The sequence below is a fragment of the Toxotes jaculatrix genome, chromosome 7 (assembly GCF_017976425.1).
Source record: "Toxotes jaculatrix isolate fToxJac2 chromosome 7, fToxJac2.pri, whole genome shotgun sequence".
NCBI classification, from domain to species: domain Eukaryota; kingdom Metazoa; phylum Chordata; class Actinopteri; family Toxotidae; genus Toxotes; species Toxotes jaculatrix.
In genome coordinates, this window is record NC_054400.1 from 22,818,381 (window position 1) to 22,839,696 (window position 21,316).

The following is a 21,316-nucleotide window of genomic DNA, read 5'->3' on the forward strand; positions in this document are numbered from 1 at the left end:
ATGTTTAATATTTACCGGCTTTCACCGCTGCCTCCATCCACTATCCACTTACAGTTACAGCAGCACACAAACAACAGCAGCCGCTCACTGATGGAGCTGCTCTGTCCATGCAACGTCTGACTTCTTAAACAGAAAAATGAGACGAAATAAAATTGTAGCCTGCTATTCCCGCAATAAACAGACAGAGCACGGAACACACCGCAACAGCGTTCCTAACATTAGCTGCTGCGGTCCTCTATCTGTATCAGCAGCGACCATAAATCGACAATTAAGTCTTAAGTCAGCGGCAAAATATGCTAATAAATGCTGTACTAACTATACAGTCTACACTACAACAAGCCATACTGTCAAAAAAACCTATCCGAATATTGGCAAACAAATACATCCACTACAGCCCCTGTCAACCGGTGGAGGTAGCCGGTGGCCTTTGGATGTAGCTGCCTAGCCCAGCTGATGCTTTAGCAAAGAGCTAACTGCCAGTGCCTGTCTATGTAGCTGTCGCTCAACGTAACCACGCCAGAATTTATATAAGAATTTAGAGCGGGTGATTTTGACACCTTACTATACTATGACGTTTTTTATGACTTTTTTTGCCCGAAAAAAACGCCTTACTATACTATGACGTTTTTTATGACTTTTGGAGTTCCAAAAAAATTTTGACTTTTTTTACCCGAAAAAAACGCCTTACTATACTATGACGTTTTTTATGACTTTTGGAGGTCGAACAAAATTTTGACTTTTTTTGTCCGATTTTGACGCCTTACTATACTATGACGTTTTTTATGACATTTTGAGGTGGAAAAAATTTTTGACTTTTTTTGCCCGAAAAAAACGCCTTACTATACTATGACGTTTTTTATGACTTTTGGAGGTGGAAAAATTTTTTTGACTTTTTTTGCCCGAAAAAAACGCCTTACTATACTATGACGTTTTTTATGACTTTTGGAGGTGGAAAAATTTTTTTGACTTTTTTTGCCCGAAAAAAACGCCTTACTATACTATGACGTTTTTTATGACTTTTGGAGTTCCAAAAAAATTTTGACTTTTTTTGGCCGAAAAAAACGCCTTACTATACTATGACGTTTTTTATGACTTTTGGAGGTCGAACAAAATTTTGACTTTTTTTGTCCGATTTTGACGCCTTACTATACTATGACGTTTTTTTTTACTTTTGGAGGTGGAAAAAAATTTTGACTTTTTTTGCCCGGTTTTGACGCCTTACTATACTATGACGTTTTTTATGACATTTTGAGGTCGAAAAAATGTTGACTTTTTTTGGCCGATTTTGACGCCTTACTATACTATGACGTTTTTTATGACATTTTGAGGTTTGAAAAAAAAATGACTTTTTTTGGCCAATTTTGACGCCTTATTATACTATGACGTTTTTATGACATTTTGAGGTCAAAAAAATTTTTGACTTTTTTTGCCCGAAAAAAACGGCTTACTATACTATGACGTTTTTTATGACTTTTGGAGGTCAAAAAAATTTAGACTTTTTTTGCCTGAAAAAAACGCCTTACTATACTATGACGTTTTTTATGACTTTTGGAGGTCGAAAGAAATTTTGACTTTTTTTGCCCGAAAAAAACGCCTTATTATACTATGACGTTTTTTTTTACTTTTGGAGGTGGAAAAAAATTTTGACTTTTTTTGCCCGAAAAAAACGCCTTACTATACTATGACGTTTTTTATGACTTTTGGAGGTGGAAAAAAATTTTGACTTTTTTTGTCCGATTTTGACGCCTTACTATACTATGACGTTTTTTATGACTTTTGGAGGTGGAAAAAAAAATTGACTTTTTTTGCCCCAAAAAAACGCCTTACTATACTATGACGTTTTTTATGACTTTTGGACGTCAAAAAAAATGTTGACTTTTTTTGTCCGATTTTGATGCCTTACTATACTATGACGTTTTTTATGACATTTTGAGGTCGAAAACATTTTTGACTTTTTTTGCCCCAAAAAAACGCCTTACTATACTATGACCTTTTTTTTGATTTTGGAGGTCAAAAAGATTTGTGACTTTTTTTGCCCGATTTTGACGCCTTATTATACTATGACGTTTGTTATGACTTTTGGAGGGGGAAAAAAATGTTGACTTTTTTTGCCCGAAAAAAACGCCTTACTATACTATGACGTTTTTTATGACTTTTGGAGGTGGAAAAAAATTTTGACTTTTTTTGTCCGATTTTGACGCCTTACTATACTATGACGTTTTTTTTGATTTTGGAGGTCAAAAAGATTTGTGACTTTTTTTGCCCGATTTTGACGCCTTATTATACTATGACGTTTGTTATGACTTTTGGAGGTGGAAAAAAATTTTGACTTTTTTTGCCCGAAAAAAACGCCTTACTATACTATGACGTTTTTTATGACTTTTGGAGGTGGAAAAAAATTTTGACTTTTTTTGTCCGATTTTGACGCCTTACTATACTATGACGTTTTTTATGACTTTTGGAGGTGGAAAAAAAAATTGACTTTTTTTGCCCCAAAAAAACGCCTTACTATACTATGACGTTTTTTATGACTTTTGGACGTCAAAAAAAATGTTGACTTTTTTTGTCCGATTTTGATGCCTTACTATACTATGACGTTTTTTATGACATTTTGAGGTCGAAAACATTTTTGACTTTTTTTGCCCCAAAAAAACGCCTTACTATACTATGACCTTTTTTTTGATTTTGGAGGTCAAAAAGATTTGTGACTTTTTTTTCCCGATTTTGACGCCTTATTATACTATGACGTTTGTTATGACTTTTGGAGGGGGAAAAAAATGTTGACTTTTTTTGCCCGAAAAAAACGCCTTACTATACTATGACGTTTTTTATGACTTTTGGAGGTGGAAAAAAATTTTGACTTATTTTGGCCGAAAAAAACGCCTTACTATACTATGACGTTTTTTATGACTTTTGGAGCTCCAAAAAAATACTGACTTTTTTTGCCCGAAAAAAACGCCTTACTATACTATGATGTTTTTTATGACTTTTGGAGGTGGAAAAAATTTTTGATTTTTTTTGTCCGGTTTTGACGCCTTACTATACTATGACGTTTTTTATGACATTTTGAGGTGGAAAAAAATTTTGACTTTTTTTGCCCCAAAAAAACGCCTTACTATACTATGACGTTTTTTATGACTTTTGGAGGTGGAAAAAAATTTTGACTTTTTTTGCCCAAAAAAAACGCCTTACTATACTATGACGTTTATGACTTTTGGAGGTGGAAAAAAATTTTGACTTTTTTTGCCCAAAAAAAACGCCTTACTATACTATGACGTTTTTTATGACATTTTGAGGTCGAAAACATTTTTGACTTTTTTTGCCCCAAAAAAACGCCTTACTATACTATGACCTTTTTTATGAATTTTGGAGTTCCAAAAAAATTTTGACTTTTTTTACCCGAAAAAAACGCCTTACTATACTATGACGTTTTTTATGACTTTTGGAGGTCGAACAAAATTTTGACTTTTTTTGTCCGATTTTGACGCCTTACTATACTATGACGTTTTTTATGACTTTTGGAGGTGGAAAAAAAATTTGACTTTTTTGCCCCAAAAAAACGCCTTACTATACTATGACGTTTTTTATGACATTTTGAGGTGGAAAAAAATTTTGACTTTTTTTGGCCGAAAAAAACGCCTTACTATACTATGACGTTTTTATGACTTTTGGAGGTGGAAAACAATTTTGACTTTTTTTGTCCGATTTTGACGCCTTACTATACTATGACGTTTTTTATGACTTTTGGAGGTGGAAAAAAATTTTGACTTTTTTTGTCCGGTTTTGACGCCTTACTATACTATGACGTTTTTTATGACATTTTGAGGTGGAAAAAAATTTTGACTTTTTTTGCCCAAAAAAAAACGCCTTACTATACTATGACGTTTTTTATGACTTTTGGAGGTGGAAAAAAATTTTGACTTTTTTTGCCCGAAAAAAACGCCTTACTATACTATGACGTTTTTTATGACTTTTGGAGGTGGAAAAAAATTTTGACTTTTTTTGTCCGATTTTGACGACTTACTATACTATGACGTTATTTATGACATTTTGAGGTGGAAAAAAATTTTGATTTTTTTTGCCCGAAAAAAACGCCTTACTATACTATGACGTTTTTTATGACTTTTGGAGGTGGAAAAAAATGTTGACTTTTTTTGGCCGAAAAAAACGCCTTACTATACTATGACGTTTTTTATGACTTTTGGAGGTGGAAAAAAATGTTGACTTTTTTTGCCCAAAAAAAACGCCTTACTATACTATGACGTTTTTTTATGACTTTTGGAGTTCCAAAAAAATTTTGACTTTTTTTGCCCGAAAAAAACGCCTTACTATACTATGACGTTTTTTATGACTTTTGGAGGTGGAAAAAAATTTTGACTTATTTTGGCCGAAAAAAACGCCTTACTATACTATGACGTTTTTTATGACTTTTGGAGGTGGAAAAAATTTTTGATTTTTTTTGTCCGGTTTTGACGCCTTACTATACTATGACGTTTTTTATGACATTTTGAGGTGGAAAAAAATTTTGAGTTTTTTTGCCCGAAAAAAACGCCTTACTATACTATGACGTTTTTTATGACTTTTGGACGTCAAAAAAAATGTTGACTTTTTTTGTCCGATTTTGATGCCTTACTATACTATGACGTTTTTTATGACATTTTGAGGTCGAAAACATTTTTGACTTTTTTTGCCCCAAAAAAACGCCTTACTATACTATGACCTTTTTTTTGATTTTGGAGGTCAAAAAGATTTGTGACTTTTTTTTCCCGATTTTGACGCCTTATTATACTATGACGTTTGTTATGACTTTTGGAGGGGGAAAAAAATGTTGACTTTTTTTGCCCGAAAAAAACGCCTTACTATACTATGACGTTTTTTATGACTTTTGGAGGTGGAAAAAAATTTTGACTTATTTTGGCCGAAAAAAACGCCTTACTATACTATGACGTTTTTTATGACTTTTGGAGCTCCAAAAAAATACTGACTTTTTTTGCCCGAAAAAAACGCCTTACTATACTATGATGTTTTTTATGACTTTTGGAGGTGGAAAAAATTTTTGATTTTTTTTGTCCGGTTTTGACGCCTTACTATACTATGACGTTTTTTATGACATTTTGAGGTGGAAAAAAATTTTGACTTTTTTTGCCCCAAAAAAACGCCTTACTATACTATGACGTTTTTTATGACTTTTGGAGGTGGAAAAAAATTTTGACTTTTTTTGCCCAAAAAAAACGCCTTACTATACTATGACGTTTATGACTTTTGGAGGTGGAAAAAAATTTTGACTTTTTTTGCCCAAAAAAAACGCCTTACTATACTATGACGTTTTTTATGACATTTTGAGGTCGAAAACATTTTTGACTTTTTTTGCCCCAAAAAAACGCCTTACTATACTATGACCTTTTTTATGAATTTTGGAGTTCCAAAAAAATTTTGACTTTTTTTACCCGAAAAAAACGCCTTACTATACTATGACGTTTTTTATGACTTTTGGAGGTCGAACAAAATTTTGACTTTTTTTGTCCGATTTTGACGCCTTACTATACTATGACGTTTTTTATGACTTTTGGAGGTGGAAAAAAAATTTGACTTTTTTGCCCCAAAAAAACGCCTTACTATACTATGACGTTTTTTATGACATTTTGAGGTGGAAAAAAATTTTGACTTTTTTTGGCCGAAAAAAACGCCTTACTATACTATGACGTTTTTATGACTTTTGGAGGTGGAAAACAATTTTGACTTTTTTTGTCCGATTTTGACGCCTTACTATACTATGACGTTTTTTATGACTTTTGGAGGTGGAAAAAAATTTTGACTTTTTTTGTCCGGTTTTGACGCCTTACTATACTATGACGTTTTTTATGACATTTTGAGGTGGAAAAAAATTTTGACTTTTTTTGCCCAAAAAAAAACGCCTTACTATACTATGACGTTTTTTATGACTTTTGGAGGTGGAAAAAAATTTTGACTTTTTTTGCCCGAAAAAAACGCCTTACTATACTATGACGTTTTTTATGACTTTTGGAGGTGGAAAAAAATTTTGACTTTTTTTGTCCGATTTTGACGACTTACTATACTATGACGTTATTTATGACATTTTGAGGTGGAAAAAAATTTTGATTTTTTTTGCCCGAAAAAAACGCCTTACTATACTATGACGTTTTTTATGACTTTTGGAGGTGGAAAAAAATGTTGACTTTTTTTGGCCGAAAAAAACGCCTTACTATACTATGACGTTTTTTATGACTTTTGGAGGTGGAAAAAAATGTTGACTTTTTTTGCCCAAAAAAAACGCCTTACTATACTATGACGTTTTTTTATGACTTTTGGAGTTCCAAAAAAATTTTGACTTTTTTTGCCCGAAAAAAACGCCTTACTATACTATGACGTTTTTTATGACTTTTGGAGGTGGAAAAAAATTTTGACTTATTTTGGCCGAAAAAAACGCCTTACTATACTATGACGTTTTTTATGACTTTTGGAGGTGGAAAAAATTTTTGATTTTTTTTGTCCGGTTTTGACGCCTTACTATACTATGACGTTTTTTATGACATTTTGAGGTGGAAAAAAATTTTGAGTTTTTTTGCCCGAAAAAAACGCCTTACTATACTATGACGTTTTTTATGAGTTTTGGAGGTGGAAAAAATTTTTGACTTTTTTTGTCCGATTTTGACGCCTTACTATACCATGACGTTTTTTATGACGTTTTGAGGTCGAAAAAAATTTTGATTTTTTTTGCCTGAAAAAAACGCCTTACTATACTATGACGTTTTTTATGACGTTTTGAGGTGGAAAATTTTTTTGACTTTTTTTGTCCGGTTTTGACGCCTTACTATACTATGACGTTTTTTATGACATTTTGAGGTGGAAAAAAATTTTCACTTTTTTTGGCCGAAAAAAACGCCTTACTATACTATGACGTTTTTTATGATTTTTGGAGGTGGAAAAAAATGTTGACTTTTTTTGCCCCAAAAAAACGCCTTACTATACTATGACGTTTTTTTATGACTTTTGGAGGTGGAAAAATTTTTTGACTTTTTTTGCCCGAAAAAAACGCCTTACTATACTATGACGTTTTTTATGACTTTTGGAGGTCGAAAGAAATTTTGACTTTTCTTGCCCGAAAAAAACGCCTTATTATACTATGACGTTTTTTTTTACTTTTGGAGGTGGAAAAAATTTTTGACTTTTTTTGCCCGAAAAAAACGCATTACTATACTATGACGTTTTTTATGACTTTTGGAGGTGGAAAAAATGTTTGATTTTTTTTGTCCGGTTTTGACGCCTTACTATACTATGACGTTTTTTATGACATTTTGAGGTGGAAAAAAATTTTGAGTTTTTTTGCCCGAAAAAAACGCCTTACTATACTATGACGTTTTTTATGAGTTTTGGAGGTGGAAAAAATTTTTGACTTTTTTTGTCCGATTTTGACGCCTTACTATACCATGACGTTTTTTATGACGTTTTGAGGTGGAAAAAAATTTTGATTTTTTTTGCCTGAAAAAAACGCCTTACTATACTATGACGTTTTTTATGACGTTTTGAGGTGGAAAATTTTTTTGACTTTTTTTGTCCGGTTTTGACGCCTTACTATACTATGACGTTTTTTATGACATTTTGAGGTGGAAAAAAATTTTCACTTTTTTTGGCCGAAAAAAACGCCTTACTATACTATGACGTTTTTTATGATTTTTGGAGGTGGAAAAAAATGTTGACTTTTTTTGCCCCAAAAAAACGCCTTACTATACTATGACGTTTTTTTATGACTTTTGGAGGTGGAAAAATTTTTTGACTTTTTTTGCCCGAAAAAAACGCCTTACTATACTATGACGTTTTTTATGACTTTTGGAGGTCGAAAGAAATTTTGACTTTTTTTGCCCGAAAAAAACGCCTTATTATACTATGACGTTTTTTTTTACTTTTGGAGGTGGAAAAAATTTTTGACTTTTTTTGCCCGAAAAAAACGCATTACTATACTATGACGTTTTTTATGACTTTTGGAGGTGGAAAAAAATTTTGACTTTTTTTGTCCGGTTTTGACGCCTTACTATACTATGACGTTTTTTATGACATTTTGAGGTGGAAAAAAATTTTGACTTTTTTTGGCCGAAAAAAACGCCTTACTATACTATGACGTTTTTTATGACTTTTGGAGGTGGAAAAAAATTTTGACTTTTTTTGTCCGATTTTGACGACTTACTATACTATGACGTTATTTATGACATTTTGAGGTGGAAAAAAATTTTGATTTTTTTTGCCCGAAAAAAACGCCTTACTATACTATGACGTTTTTTATGACTTTTGGAGGTGGAAAAAAATGTTGACTTTTTTTGGCCGAAAAAAACGCCTTACTATACTATGACGTTTTTTATGACTTTTGGAGGTGGAAAAAAATGTTGACTTTTTTTGCCCAAAAAAAAACGCCTTACTATACTATGACGTTTTTTTTATGACTTTTGGAGTTCCAAAAAAATTTTGACTTTTTTTGCCCGAAAAAAACGCCTTACTATACTATGACGTTTTTTATGACTTTTGGAGGTGGAAAAAAATTTTGACTTATTTTGGCCGAAAAAAACGCCTTACTATACTATGACGTTTTTTATGACTTTTGGAGGTGGAAAAAATTTTTGATTTTTTTTGTCCGGTTTTGACGCCTTACTATACTATGACGTTTTTTATGACATTTTGAGGTGGAAAAAAATTTTGAGTTTTTTTGCCCGAAAAAAACGCCTTACTATACTATGACGTTTTTTATGAGTTTTGGAGGTGGAAAAAATTTTTGACTTTTTTTGTCCGATTTTGACGCCTTACTATACCATGACGTTTTTTATGACGTTTTGAGGTCGAAAAAAATTTTGATTTTTTTTGCCTGAAAAAAACGCCTTACTATACTATGACGTTTTTTATGACGTTTTGAGGTGGAAAATTTTTTTGACTTTTTTTGTCCGGTTTTGACGCCTTACTATACTATGACGTTTTTTATGACATTTTGAGGTGGAAAAAAATTTTGACTTTTTTTGGCCGAAAAAAACGCCTTACTATACTATGACGTTTTTTATGATTTTTGGAGGTGGAAAAAAATGTTGACTTTTTTTGCCCCAAAAAAACGCCTTACTATACTATGACGTTTTTTTATGACTTTTGGAGGTGGAAAAATTTTTTGACTTTTTTTGCCCGAAAAAAACGCCTTACTATACTATGACGTTTTTTATGACTTTTGGAGGTCGAAAGAAATTTTGACTTTTTTTGCCCGAAAAAAACGCCTTATTATACTATGACGTTTTTTTTTACTTTTGGAGGTGGAAAAATTTTTTGACTTTTTTTGCCCGAAAAAAACGCATTACTATACTATGACGTTTTTTATGACTTTTGGAGGTGGAAAAAAATTTTGACTTTTTTTGTCCGGTTTTGACGCCTTACTATACTATGACGTTTTTTATGACATTTTGAGGTGGAAAAAAATTTTGACTTTTTTTGGCCGAAAAAAACGCCTTACTATACTATGACGTTTTTTATGACTTTTGGAGGTGGAAAAAAATTTTGACTTTTTTTGCCCGAAAAAAACGCCTTACTATACTATGACGTTTTTTATGACTTTTGGAGGTGGAAAAAAATTTTGACTTTTTTTGTCCGATTTTGACGACTTACTATACTATGACGTTATTTATGACATTTTGAGGTGGAAAAAAATTTTGATTTTTTTTGCCCGAAAAAAACGCCTTACTATACTATGACGTTTTTTATGACTTTTGGAGGTGGAAAAAAATGTTGACTTTTTTTGGCCGAAAAAAACGCCTTACTATACTATGACGTTTTTTATGACTTTTGGAGGTGGAAAAAAATGTTGACTTTTTTTGCCCAAAAAAAAACGCCTTACTATACTATGACGTTTTTTTATGACTTTTGGAGTTCCAAAAAAATTTTGACTTTTTTTGCCCGAAAAAAACGCCTTACTATACTATGACGTTTTTTATGACTTTTGGAGGTGGAAAAAATTTTTGATTTTTTTTGTCCGGTTTTGACGCCTTACTATACTATGACGTTTTTTATGACATTTTGAGGTGGAAAAAAATTTTGAGTTTTTTTGCCCGAAAAAAACGCCTTACTATACTATGACGTTTTTTATGAGTTTTGGAGGTGGAAAAAATTTTTGACTTTTTTTGTCCGATTTTGACGCCTTACTATACTATGACGTTTTTTATGACGTTTTGAGGTCGAAAAAAATTTTGATTTTTTTTGCCTGAAAAAAACGCCTTACTATACTATGACGTTTTTTATGACGTTTTGAGGTGGAAAATTTTTTTGACTTTTTTTGTCCGGTTTTGACGCCTTACTATACTATGACGTTTTTTATGACATTTTGAGGTGGAAAAAAATTTTGACTTTTTTTGGCCGAAAAAAACGCCTTACTATACTATGACGTTTTTTATGATTTTTGGAGGTGGAAAAAAATGTTGACTTTTTTTGCCCCAAAAAAACGCCTTACTATACTATGACGTTTTTTTATGACTTTTGGAGGTGGAAAAATTTTTTGACTTTTTTTGCCCGAAAAAAACGCCTTACTATACTATGACGTTTTTTATGACTTTTGGAGGTCGAAAGAAATTTTGACTTTTTTTGCCCGAAAAAAACGCCTTATTATACTATGACGTTTTTTTTTACTTTTGGAGGTGGAAAAAATTTTTGACTTTTTTTGCCCGAAAAAAACGCATTACTATACTATGACGTTTTTTATGACTTTTGGAGGTGGAAAAAATTTTTGACTTTTTTTGCCCCAAAAAAACGCCTTACTATACTATGACGTTTTTTATGACTTTTGGAGGTCAAAAAAAATGTTGACTTTTTTTGTCCGATTTTGACGCCTTACTATACTATGACGTTTTTTATGACATTTTGAGGTCGAAAACATTTTTGACTTTTTTTGCCCCAAAAAAACGCCTTACTATACTATGACGTTTTTTTTTATTTTGGAGGTCAAAAAGATTTGTGACTTTTTTTGCCCGATTTTGACGCCTTATTATACTATGACGTTTGTTATGACTTTTGGAGGTGGAAAAAAATTTTGACTTTTTTTGCCCGAAAAAAACGCCTTACTATACTATGACGTTTTTTATGACTTTTGGAGGTGGAAAAAAATTTTGACTTTTTTTGTCCGATTTTGACGCCTTACTATACTATGACGTTTTTTATGACTTTTGGAGGTGGAAAAAAAAATTGACTTTTTTTGCCCCAAAAAAACGCCTTACTATACTATGACGTTTTTTATGACATTTTGAGGTGGAAAAAAATTTTGACTTTTTTTGGCCGAAAAAAACGCCTTACTATACTATGACGTTTTTTATGACTTTTGGAGGTGGAAAAAATTTTTGACTTTTTTTGCCCGAAAAAAACGCCTTACTATACTATGACGTTTTTTATGACTTTTGGAGGTGGAAAAAAATTTTGACTTTTTTTGTCCGATTTTGACGACTTACTATACTATGACGTTTTTTATGACATTTTGAGGTGGAAAAAAATTTTGACTTTTTTTGGCCGAAAAAAACGCCTTACTATACTATGACGTTTTTTATGACTTTTGGAGGTGGAAAAAAATTTTGACTTATTTTGGCCGAAAAAAACGCCTTACTATACTATGACGTTTTTTTATGACTTTTGGAGTTCCAAAAAAATTTTGACTTTTTTTGCCCGAAAAAAACGCCTTACTATACTATGACGTTTTTTATGACATTTTGAGGTGGAAAAAAATTTTGAGTTTTTTTGCCCGAAAAAAACGCCTTACTATACTATGACGTTTTTTATGAGTTTTGGAGGTGGAAAAAATTTTTGACTTTTTTTGTCCGATTTTGACGCCTTACTATACCATGACGTTTTTTATGACGTTTTGAGGTGGAAAAAAATTTTGATTTTTTTTGCCTGAAAAAAACGTCTTACTATACTATGACGTTTTTTATGACGTTTTGAGGTGGAAAATTTTTTTGACTTTTTTTGTCCGGTTTTGACGCCTTACTATACTATGACGTTTTTTATGACATTTTGAGGTGGAAAAAAATTTTGACTTTTTTTGGCCGAAAAAAACGCCTTACTATACTATGACGTTTTTTATGATTTTTGGAGGTGGAAAAAAATGTTGACTTTTTTTGCCCCAAAAAAACGCCTTACTATACTATGACGTTTTTTTATGACTTTTGGAGGTGGAAAAAAATTTTGACTTTTTTTGCCCGAAAAAAAACGCCTTACTATACTATGACGTTTTTTATGACTTTTGGAGGTGGAAAAAATTTTTGACTTATTTTGGCTGAAAAAAACGCCTTACTATACTATGACGTTTTTTATGACTTTTGGAGGTGAAAAAAAAATTTGACTTTTTTTGCCCGAAAAAAACGCCTTACTATACTATGACGTTTTTTATGACTTTTGGAGGTGGAAAAAAATTTTGACTTTTTTTGTCCGATTTTGACGACTTACTATACTATGACGTTATTTATGATATTTTGAGGTGGAAAAAAATTTTGATTTTTTTTGCCCGAAAAAAACGCCTTACTATACTATGACGTTTTTTATGACATTTTGAGGTGGAAAAAAATTTTGACTTTTTTTGGCCGAAAAAAACGCCTTACTATACTATGACGTTTTTTATGACTTTTGGAGGTGAAAAAAAAATTTGACTTTTTTTGCCCCAAAAAAACGCCTACTATACTATGACGTTTTTTATGACGTTTTGAGGTGGAAAATTTTTTTGACTTTTTTTGTCCGGTTTTGACGCCTTACTATACTATGACGTTTTTTATGACATTTTGAGGTGGAAAAAAATTTTGACTTTTTTTGGCCGAAAAAAACGCCTTACTATACTATGACGTTTTTTATGATTTTTGGAGGTGGAAAAAAATGTTGACTTTTTTTGCCCCAAAAAAACGCCTTACTATACTATGACGTTTTTTATGACTTTTGGAGGTGGAAAAAAATTTTGACTTTTTTTGGCCGAAAAAAACGCCTTACTATACTATGACGTTTTTTATGACTTTTGGAGGTGGAAAAAAATTTTGACTTTTTTTGTCCGGTTTTGACGCCTTACTATACTATGACGTTTTTTATGACTTTTGGAGGTGGAAAAAAATTTTGACTTTTTTTGTCCGGTTTTGACGCCTTACTATACTATGACGTTTTTTATGACATTTTGAGGTGGAAAAAAATTTTGACTTTTTTTGGCCGAAAAAAATGCCTTACTATACTATGACGTTTTTTATGACTTTTGGAGGTGGAAAAAAATTTTGACTTTTTTTGCCCGAAAAAAACGCCTTACTATACTATGACGTTTTTTATGACTTTTGGAGGTGGAAAAAAATTTTGACTTTTTTTGTCCGATTTTGACGACTTACTATACTATGACGTTATTTATGACATTTTGAGGTGGAAAAAATTTTTGATTTTTTTTGCCCGAAAAAAACGCCTTACTATACTATGACGTTTTTTATGACATTTTGAGGTGGAAAAAAATGTTGACTTTTTTTGGCCGAAAAAAACGCCTTACTATACTATGACGTTTTTTATGACTTTTGGAGGTGGAAAAAAATTTTGACTTATTTTGGCCGAAAAAAACGCCTTACTATACTATGACGTTTTTTATGACTTTTGGAGTTCCAAAAAAATACTGACTTTTTTTGCCCGAAAAAAACGCCTTACTATACTATGATGTTTTTTATGACTTTTGGAGGTGGAAAAAATTTTTGATTTTTTTTGTCCGGTTTTGACGCCTTACTATACTATGACGTTTTTTATGACATTTTGAGGTGGAAAAAATTTTTGACTTTTTTTGGCCGAAAAAAACGCCTTACTATACTATGACGTTTTTTATGACTTTTGGAGATGGAAAAAAAATTTGACTTTTTTTGTCCGATTTTGACGCCTTACTATACTATGACGTTTTTTATGACATTTTGAGGTGGAAAAAAATTTTGACTTTTTTTGGCCGAAAAAAACGCCTTACTATACTATGACGTTTTTTATGACTTTTGGAGGTGAAAAAAAAATTTGACTTTTTTTGCCCCAAAAAAACGCCTTACTATACTATGACGTTTTTTATGAATTTTGGAGTTCCAAAAAAATTTTGACTTTTTTTACCCGAAAAAAACGCCTTACTATACTATGACGTTTTTTATGACTTTTGGAGGTCGAACAAAATTTTGACTTTTTTTTTCCGATTTTGACGCCTTACCATACTATGACGTTTTTTTTTACTTTTGGAGGTCGAAAAAATTTTTGACTTTTTTTGCCCGAAAAAAACGCATTACTATACTATGACGTTTTTTATGACTTTTGGAGGTGGAAAAAATTTTTGACTTTTTTTGCCCCAAAAAAACGCCTTACTATACTATGACGTTTTTTATGACTTTTGGAGGTCAAAAAAAATTTTGACTTTTTTTGTCCGATTTTGACGCCTTACTATACTATGACGTTTTTTATGACATTTTGAGGTCGAAAACATTTTTGACTTTTTTTGCCCCAAAAAAACGCCTTACTATACTATGACGTTTTTTTTAATTTTGGAGGTCAAAAAGATTTGTGACTTTTTTTGCCCAATTTTGACGCCTTACTATACTATGACGTTTTTTATGACTTTTGGAGGTGGAAAAAAAATTTGACTTTTTTTGCCCCAAAAAAACGCCTTACTATACTATGACGTTTTTTATGACTTTTGGAGGTGGAAAAAAATTTTGACTTTTTTTGCCCGAAAAAAACGCCTTATTATACTATGATGTTTTTTATGACTTTTGGAAATGGAAAATTTTTTTGATTTTTTTTGTCCGGTTTTGACGCCTTACTATACTATGACGTTTTTTATGACATTTTGAGGTGGAAAAAATTTTTGACATTTTTTGCCCGAAAAAAACGTCTTACTATACTATGACGTTTTTTATGACTTTTGGAGGTGGAAAAAAATTTTGACTTTTTTTGCCCGAAAAAAACGCCTTACTATACTATGACGTTATTTATGACATTTTCAGGTGGAAAAAAATTTTGATTTTTTTTGCCCGAAAAAAACGCCTTACTATACTATGACGTTTTTTATGACTTTTGGAGGTGGAAAAAAATGGACTTTTTTTGCCCGAAAAAAACGCCTTACTATACTATGACATTTTTTATGACTTTTGGAGGTCAAAAAAAATTGTGACTTTTTTTGCCAGAAAAAAACGCCTTACTATACTATGACATTTTTTATGACTTTTGGAAGTGGAAAAAAATGTTGACTTTTTTTGCCCGAAAAAAACACCTTAATATACTATGACGTTTTTTATGACTTTTGGAGTTCCAAAAAAAACTTGACTTTTTTTGCCCGAAAAAACGCCTTACTATACTATGACGTTTTTTATGACTTTTGGAGGTGGAAAAAAATTTTGACTTTTTTTGTCCGGTTTTGACGCCTTACTATACTATGACATTTTTTATGACATTTTGAGGTGGAAAAAATTTTTGACTTTTTTTGGCCGAAAAAAACGCCTTACTATACTATGACGTTTCTTATGACTTTTGGAGGTGGAAAAAAATTTTGACTTTTTTTGTCCGATTTTGACGACTTACTATACTATGACGTTTTTTATGACATTTTGAGGTGGAAAAAAATTTTGATTTTTTTTGCCCGAAAAAAACGCCTTACTATACTATGACGTTTTTTATGACATTTTGAGGTGGAAAAAATTTTTGACTTTTTTTGGCCGAAAAAAACGCCTTACTATACTATGACATTTTTTATGACTTTTGGAGGTGGAAAACAATTTTGACTTTTTTTGTCCGATTTTGACGCCTTACTATACTATGACGTTTTTTATGACTTTTGGAGGTGGAAAAAAATTTTGACTTATTTTGGCCAAAAAAAACGCCTTACTATACTATGACGTTTTTTATGACTTTTGGAGGTGGAAAAAAAATTTGACTTTTTTTGCCCCAAAAAAACGCCTTACTAAAATATGACGTTTTTTATGACTTTTGGAGGTGGAAAAAAATTTTGACTTTTTTTGGCCGAAAAAAACGCCTTACTATACTATGACGTTTTTTATGACTTTTGGAGGTGGAAAAAAAAGTTGACTTTTTTTGCCCGAAAAAAACGCCTTACTATACTATGACGTTTTTTATGACTTTTGGAGGTGGAAAAAATTTTTGACTTTTTTTGTCCGATTTTGACGCCTTACTATACTATGACGTTATTTATGACATTTTGAGGTGGAAAAAAATTTTGATTTTTTTTGCCCGAAAAAAACGCCTTACTATACTATGACGTTTTTTATGACTTTTGGAGGTCAAAAAAAATTTTGACTTTTTTTGCCCGAAAAAAACGCCTTACTATACTATGACGTTTTTTATGACTTTTGGAGGTGGAAAAAATTTTTGACTTTTTTTGTCCTATTTTGACGCCTTACTATACTATGATGTTTTTTATGACATTTTGAGGTGGAAAAAAATTTAGATTTTTTTTGCCCGAAAAAAACGCCTTACTATACTATGACATTTTTTATGACACTTTGAGGTGGAAAAAAATTTTGACTTTTTTTGGCCGAAAAAAACGCCTTACTATACTATGACGTTTTTTATGACTTTTGGAGGTAGAAAAATTTTTTGACTTTTTTTGCCCAAAAAAAACGCCTTACTATACTACGACGTTTTTTATGACTTTTGGAGGTGGAAAAAAATGTTGACTTTTTTTGCCCAAAAAAAACGCCTTACTATACTATGACGTTTTTTATGACTTTTGGAGGTGGAAAAAAATGTTGACTTATTTTGGCCGAAAAAAACGCCTTACTATACTATGACGTTTTTTTATGACTTTTGGAGTTCCAAAAAAATTTTGACTTTTTTTGCCCGAAAAAAACGCCTTACTATACTATGACGTTTTTTATGACTTTTGGAGGTGGAAAAAAATTTTGACTTATTTTGGCCGAAAAAAACGCCTTACTATACTATGACGTTTTTTATGACTTTTGGAGTTCCAAAAAAATACTGACTTTCTTTGCCCGAAAAAAACGCCTTACTATACTATGACGTTTTTTATGACTTCTGGAGGTGGAAAAAAATTTTGACTTTTTTTGCCCGAAAAAAACGCCTTACTATACTATGACGTTTTTTATGACTTTTGGAGGTGGAAAAAATTTTTGACTTTTTTTGTCCGGTTTTGACGCCTTACTATACTATGACGTTTTTTATGACTTTTGGAGGTGGAAAAAAATTTTGACTTTTTTTGCCCAAAAAAAACGCCTTACTATACTATGACGTTTTTTATTACTTTTGGAGGTGGAAAAATTTTTTTGACTTTTTTTGTCCCATTTTGACGCCTTATTATACTATGACGTTTTTTATGACATTTTGAGGTCGAAAAAAATTTTGACTTTTTTTGTAGAGTACAGAGGAGTGACGCAGGATTTTGTGGACTGGTGTCGGCCAAACCACCTCCTCATCAATGCAGGGAAGACCAAGGAGATGGTGGTGGATTTCCGCAGACACCGGTCTGCCCCCTCACCGGTGAACATCCAGGGAATGGACATTGAGAGGGTGGACTCTTACAAGTACCTGGGTGTTCACCTCAACCACAAACTGGACTGGACTAACAACACAGACGCACTGTACAGGAAGGGGCAGAGCAGGCTCTACCTCCTAAGGAGACTGCGGTCTTTTGGTGTGCAGGGGACACTTCTAAAGACCTTCTATGACTCTGTGGTGGCTTCAGCCATCCTGTACGGTGTAGTCTGCTGGAGCAGCAGCATAATTGAGAAGGAGAGGAAGAAGCTTGACAAAGTCATCAGGAAGTCCAGCTCTGTCCTGGGCTGTCCTCTGGACTCAGTGCGACAGGTTGGAGACAGAAGGGTCCTAGCAAAACTGTCATCTATGCTGGACCATGAGTCCCACCCCCTGCAGGACGTCCTGTCAGCTCTGCAGAGCAGCTTCAGTGACAGACTGCTCCACCCTCGGTGTGCGAAGGAGAGATTTAGAAGATCTTTCCTTCCTGCTGCTGTCAGACTCTATAATGACCATTGTTAACACACACACTGATTCCAATTCCATGCAACTATAAGTGCAATATCTATGTGCAATAACTCAATTATTAGTGTGCAATATTATTGTGTACGGAAGTCACTCAACAACCTCCAGCCCATATTTATTTTATTTATTTATCTATGTGTGTATGTATATTTTATTTTTTACAGCAGCTGTTCTCTTAGTTTAGTATCTTGTTTTGGCCATATTGGTCTTACTGGACTGTAATCTTGCTGTTGCTGAATTCAATTTCCCCACTGAGGGACTAATAAAGGATTTCTTATTCTTATTCTTCTTATTCTTATTCTTTATGACATTTTGAGGTTGAACAAAATTTTGACTTTTTTTGCCCGAAAAAAACGCCTTACTATACTATGACGTTTTTTATGACTTTTGGAGGTGGAAAAAAATTGACTTTTGCCCGAAAAAAACGCCTTACTATACTATGACGTTTTTTATGACTTTTGGAGGTCAAAAAAATTTTTGACTTTTTTTGCCCGAAAAAAACGCCTTACTATACTATGACGTTTTTTATGACTTTTGGAGGTGGAAAAAAATGTTGACTTTTTTTGCCCCAAAAAAACGCCTTACTATACTATGACGTTTTTTATGACTTTTGGAGTTCCAAAAAAATTTTGACTTTTTTTTGCCCGAAAAAAACGCCTTACTATACTATGACGTTTTTTATGACTTTTGGAGGTGGAAAAAATTTTTGACTTTTTTTGTCCGATTTTGACGCCTTACTATACTATGACGTTTTTTATGACTTTTGGAGGTGGAAAAAAATTTTGACTTTTTTTGCCCGAAAAAAATGCCTTACTATACTATGACGTTTTTTATGACATTTTGAGGTGGAAAAAAATGTTGACTTTTTTTGCCCGAAAAAAAACGCCTTACTATACTATGACGTTTTTTATGACTTTTGGAGGTCAAAAAAAATGTTGACTTTTTTTGCACGAAAAAAACGCCTTACTATACTACGACGTTTTTTATGACATTTTGAGGTGGAAAAAAATTTTGACTTTTTTTGGCCGAAAAAAACGCCTTACTATACTATGACGTTTTTTATGACTTTTGGAGGTCAAAAAAAATGTTGACTTTTTTTGCCCGAAAAAAACGCCTTACTATACTATGACGTTTTTTATGACTTTTGGAGGTGGAAAAAAATTTTAACTTTTTTTGTCCTATTTTGACGCCTTACTATACTATGACGTTTTTTATGACATTTTGAGGTGGAAAAAAATTTTGACTTTTTTTGCCCGAAAAAAACGCCTTACTATACTATGACGTTTTTTATGACTTTTGGAGTTCCAAAAAAATTTTGACTTTTTTTGCCCAAAAAAAACGCCTTACTATACTATGACGTTTTTTATGACTTTTGGAGGTGGAAAAAAATTTTGACTTTTTTTGTCCGGTTTTGACGCCTTACTATACTATGACGTTTTTTATGACATTTTGAGGTGGAAAAAAATTTTGACTTTTTTTGGCCGAAAAAAACGCCTTACTATACTATGACGTTTTTTATGACTTTTGGAGGTGGAAAAAAATTTTGACTTTTTTTGCCCGAAAAAAACGCCTTACTATACTATGACGTTTTTTATGACTTTTGGAGGTGGAAAAAAATTTTGACTTTTTTTGCCCGAAAAAAACGCCTTACTATACTATGACGTTTTTTATGACTTTTGGAGGTGGAAAAAAATTTTGACTTTTTTTGTCCGATTTTGACGACTTACTATACTATGACGTTATTTATGACATTTTGAGGTGGAAAAAAATTTTGATTTTTTTTGCCCGAAAAAAACGCCTTACTATACTATGACGTTTTTTATGACATTTTGAGGTGGAAAAAAATTTTGACTTTTTTTGGCCGAAAAAAACGCCTTACTATACTATGACGTTTTTTATGACTTTTGGAGGTGGAAAAAAATTTTGACTTTTTTTGTCCTATTTTGACGCCTTACTATACTATGATGTTTTTTTTGACATTTTGAGGTGGAAAAAAATTTTGACTTTTTTTGCCCGAAAAAAACGCCTTACTATACTATGACGTTTTTTATGACTTTTGGAGGTCGAAAAAAATGTTGACTTTTTTTGCCCAAAAAAAACGCCTTACTATACTATGACGTTTTTTATGACTTTTGGAGGTGGAAAAAAATGTTGACTTTTTTTGCCCAAAAAAAACGCCTTACTATACTATGACGTTTTTTTATGACTTTTGGAGTTCCAAAAAAATTTTGACTTTTTTTGCCCGAAAAAAACGCCTTACTATACTATGACGTTTTTTATGACATTTTGAGGTGGAAAAAAATTTTGACTTTTTTTGCCCGAAAAAAACGCCTTACTATACTATGACGTTTTTTATGAGTTTTGGAGGTGGAAAAAATTTTTGACTTTTTTTGTCCGATTTTGACGCCTTACTATACCATGACGTTTTTTATGACGTTTTGAGGTGGAAAAAAATTTTGATTTTTTTTGCCTGAAAAAAACGTCTTACTATACTATGACGTTTTTTATGACGTTTTGAGGTGGAAAATTTTTTTGACTTTTTTTGTCCGGTTTTGACGCCTTACTATACTATGACGTTTTTTATGACATTTTGAGGTGGAAAAAAATTTTGACTTTTTTTGGCCGAAAAAAACGCCTTACTATACTATGACGTTTTTTATGATTTTTGGAGGTGGAAAAAAATGTTGACTTTTTTTGCCCCAAAAAAACGCCTTACTATACTATGACGTTTTTTTATGACTTTTGGAGGTGGAAAAAAATTTTGACTTTTTTTGCCCGAAAAAAACGCCTTACTATACTATGACGTTTTTTATGACTTTTGGAGGTGGAAAAAATTTTTGACTTATTTTGGCTGAAAAAAACGCCTTACTATACTATGACGTTTTTTATGACTTTTGGAGGTGAAAAAAAAATTTGACTTTTTTTGCCCGAAAAAAACGCCTTACTATACTATGACGTTTTTTATGACTTTTGGAGGTGGAAAAAAATTTTGACTTTTTTTGTCCGATTTTGACGACTTACTATACTATGACGTTATTTATGATATTTTGAGGTGGAAAAAAATTTTGATTTTTTTTGCCCGAAAAAAACGCCTTACTATACTATGACGTTTTTTATGACATTTTGAGGTGGAAAAAAATTTTGACTTTTTTTGGCCGAAAAAAACGCCTTACTATACTATGACGTTTTTTATGACTTTTGGAGGTGAAAAAAAAATTTGACTTTTTTTGCCCCAAAAAAACGCCTTACTATACTATGACGTTTTTTATGACGTTTTGAGGTGGAA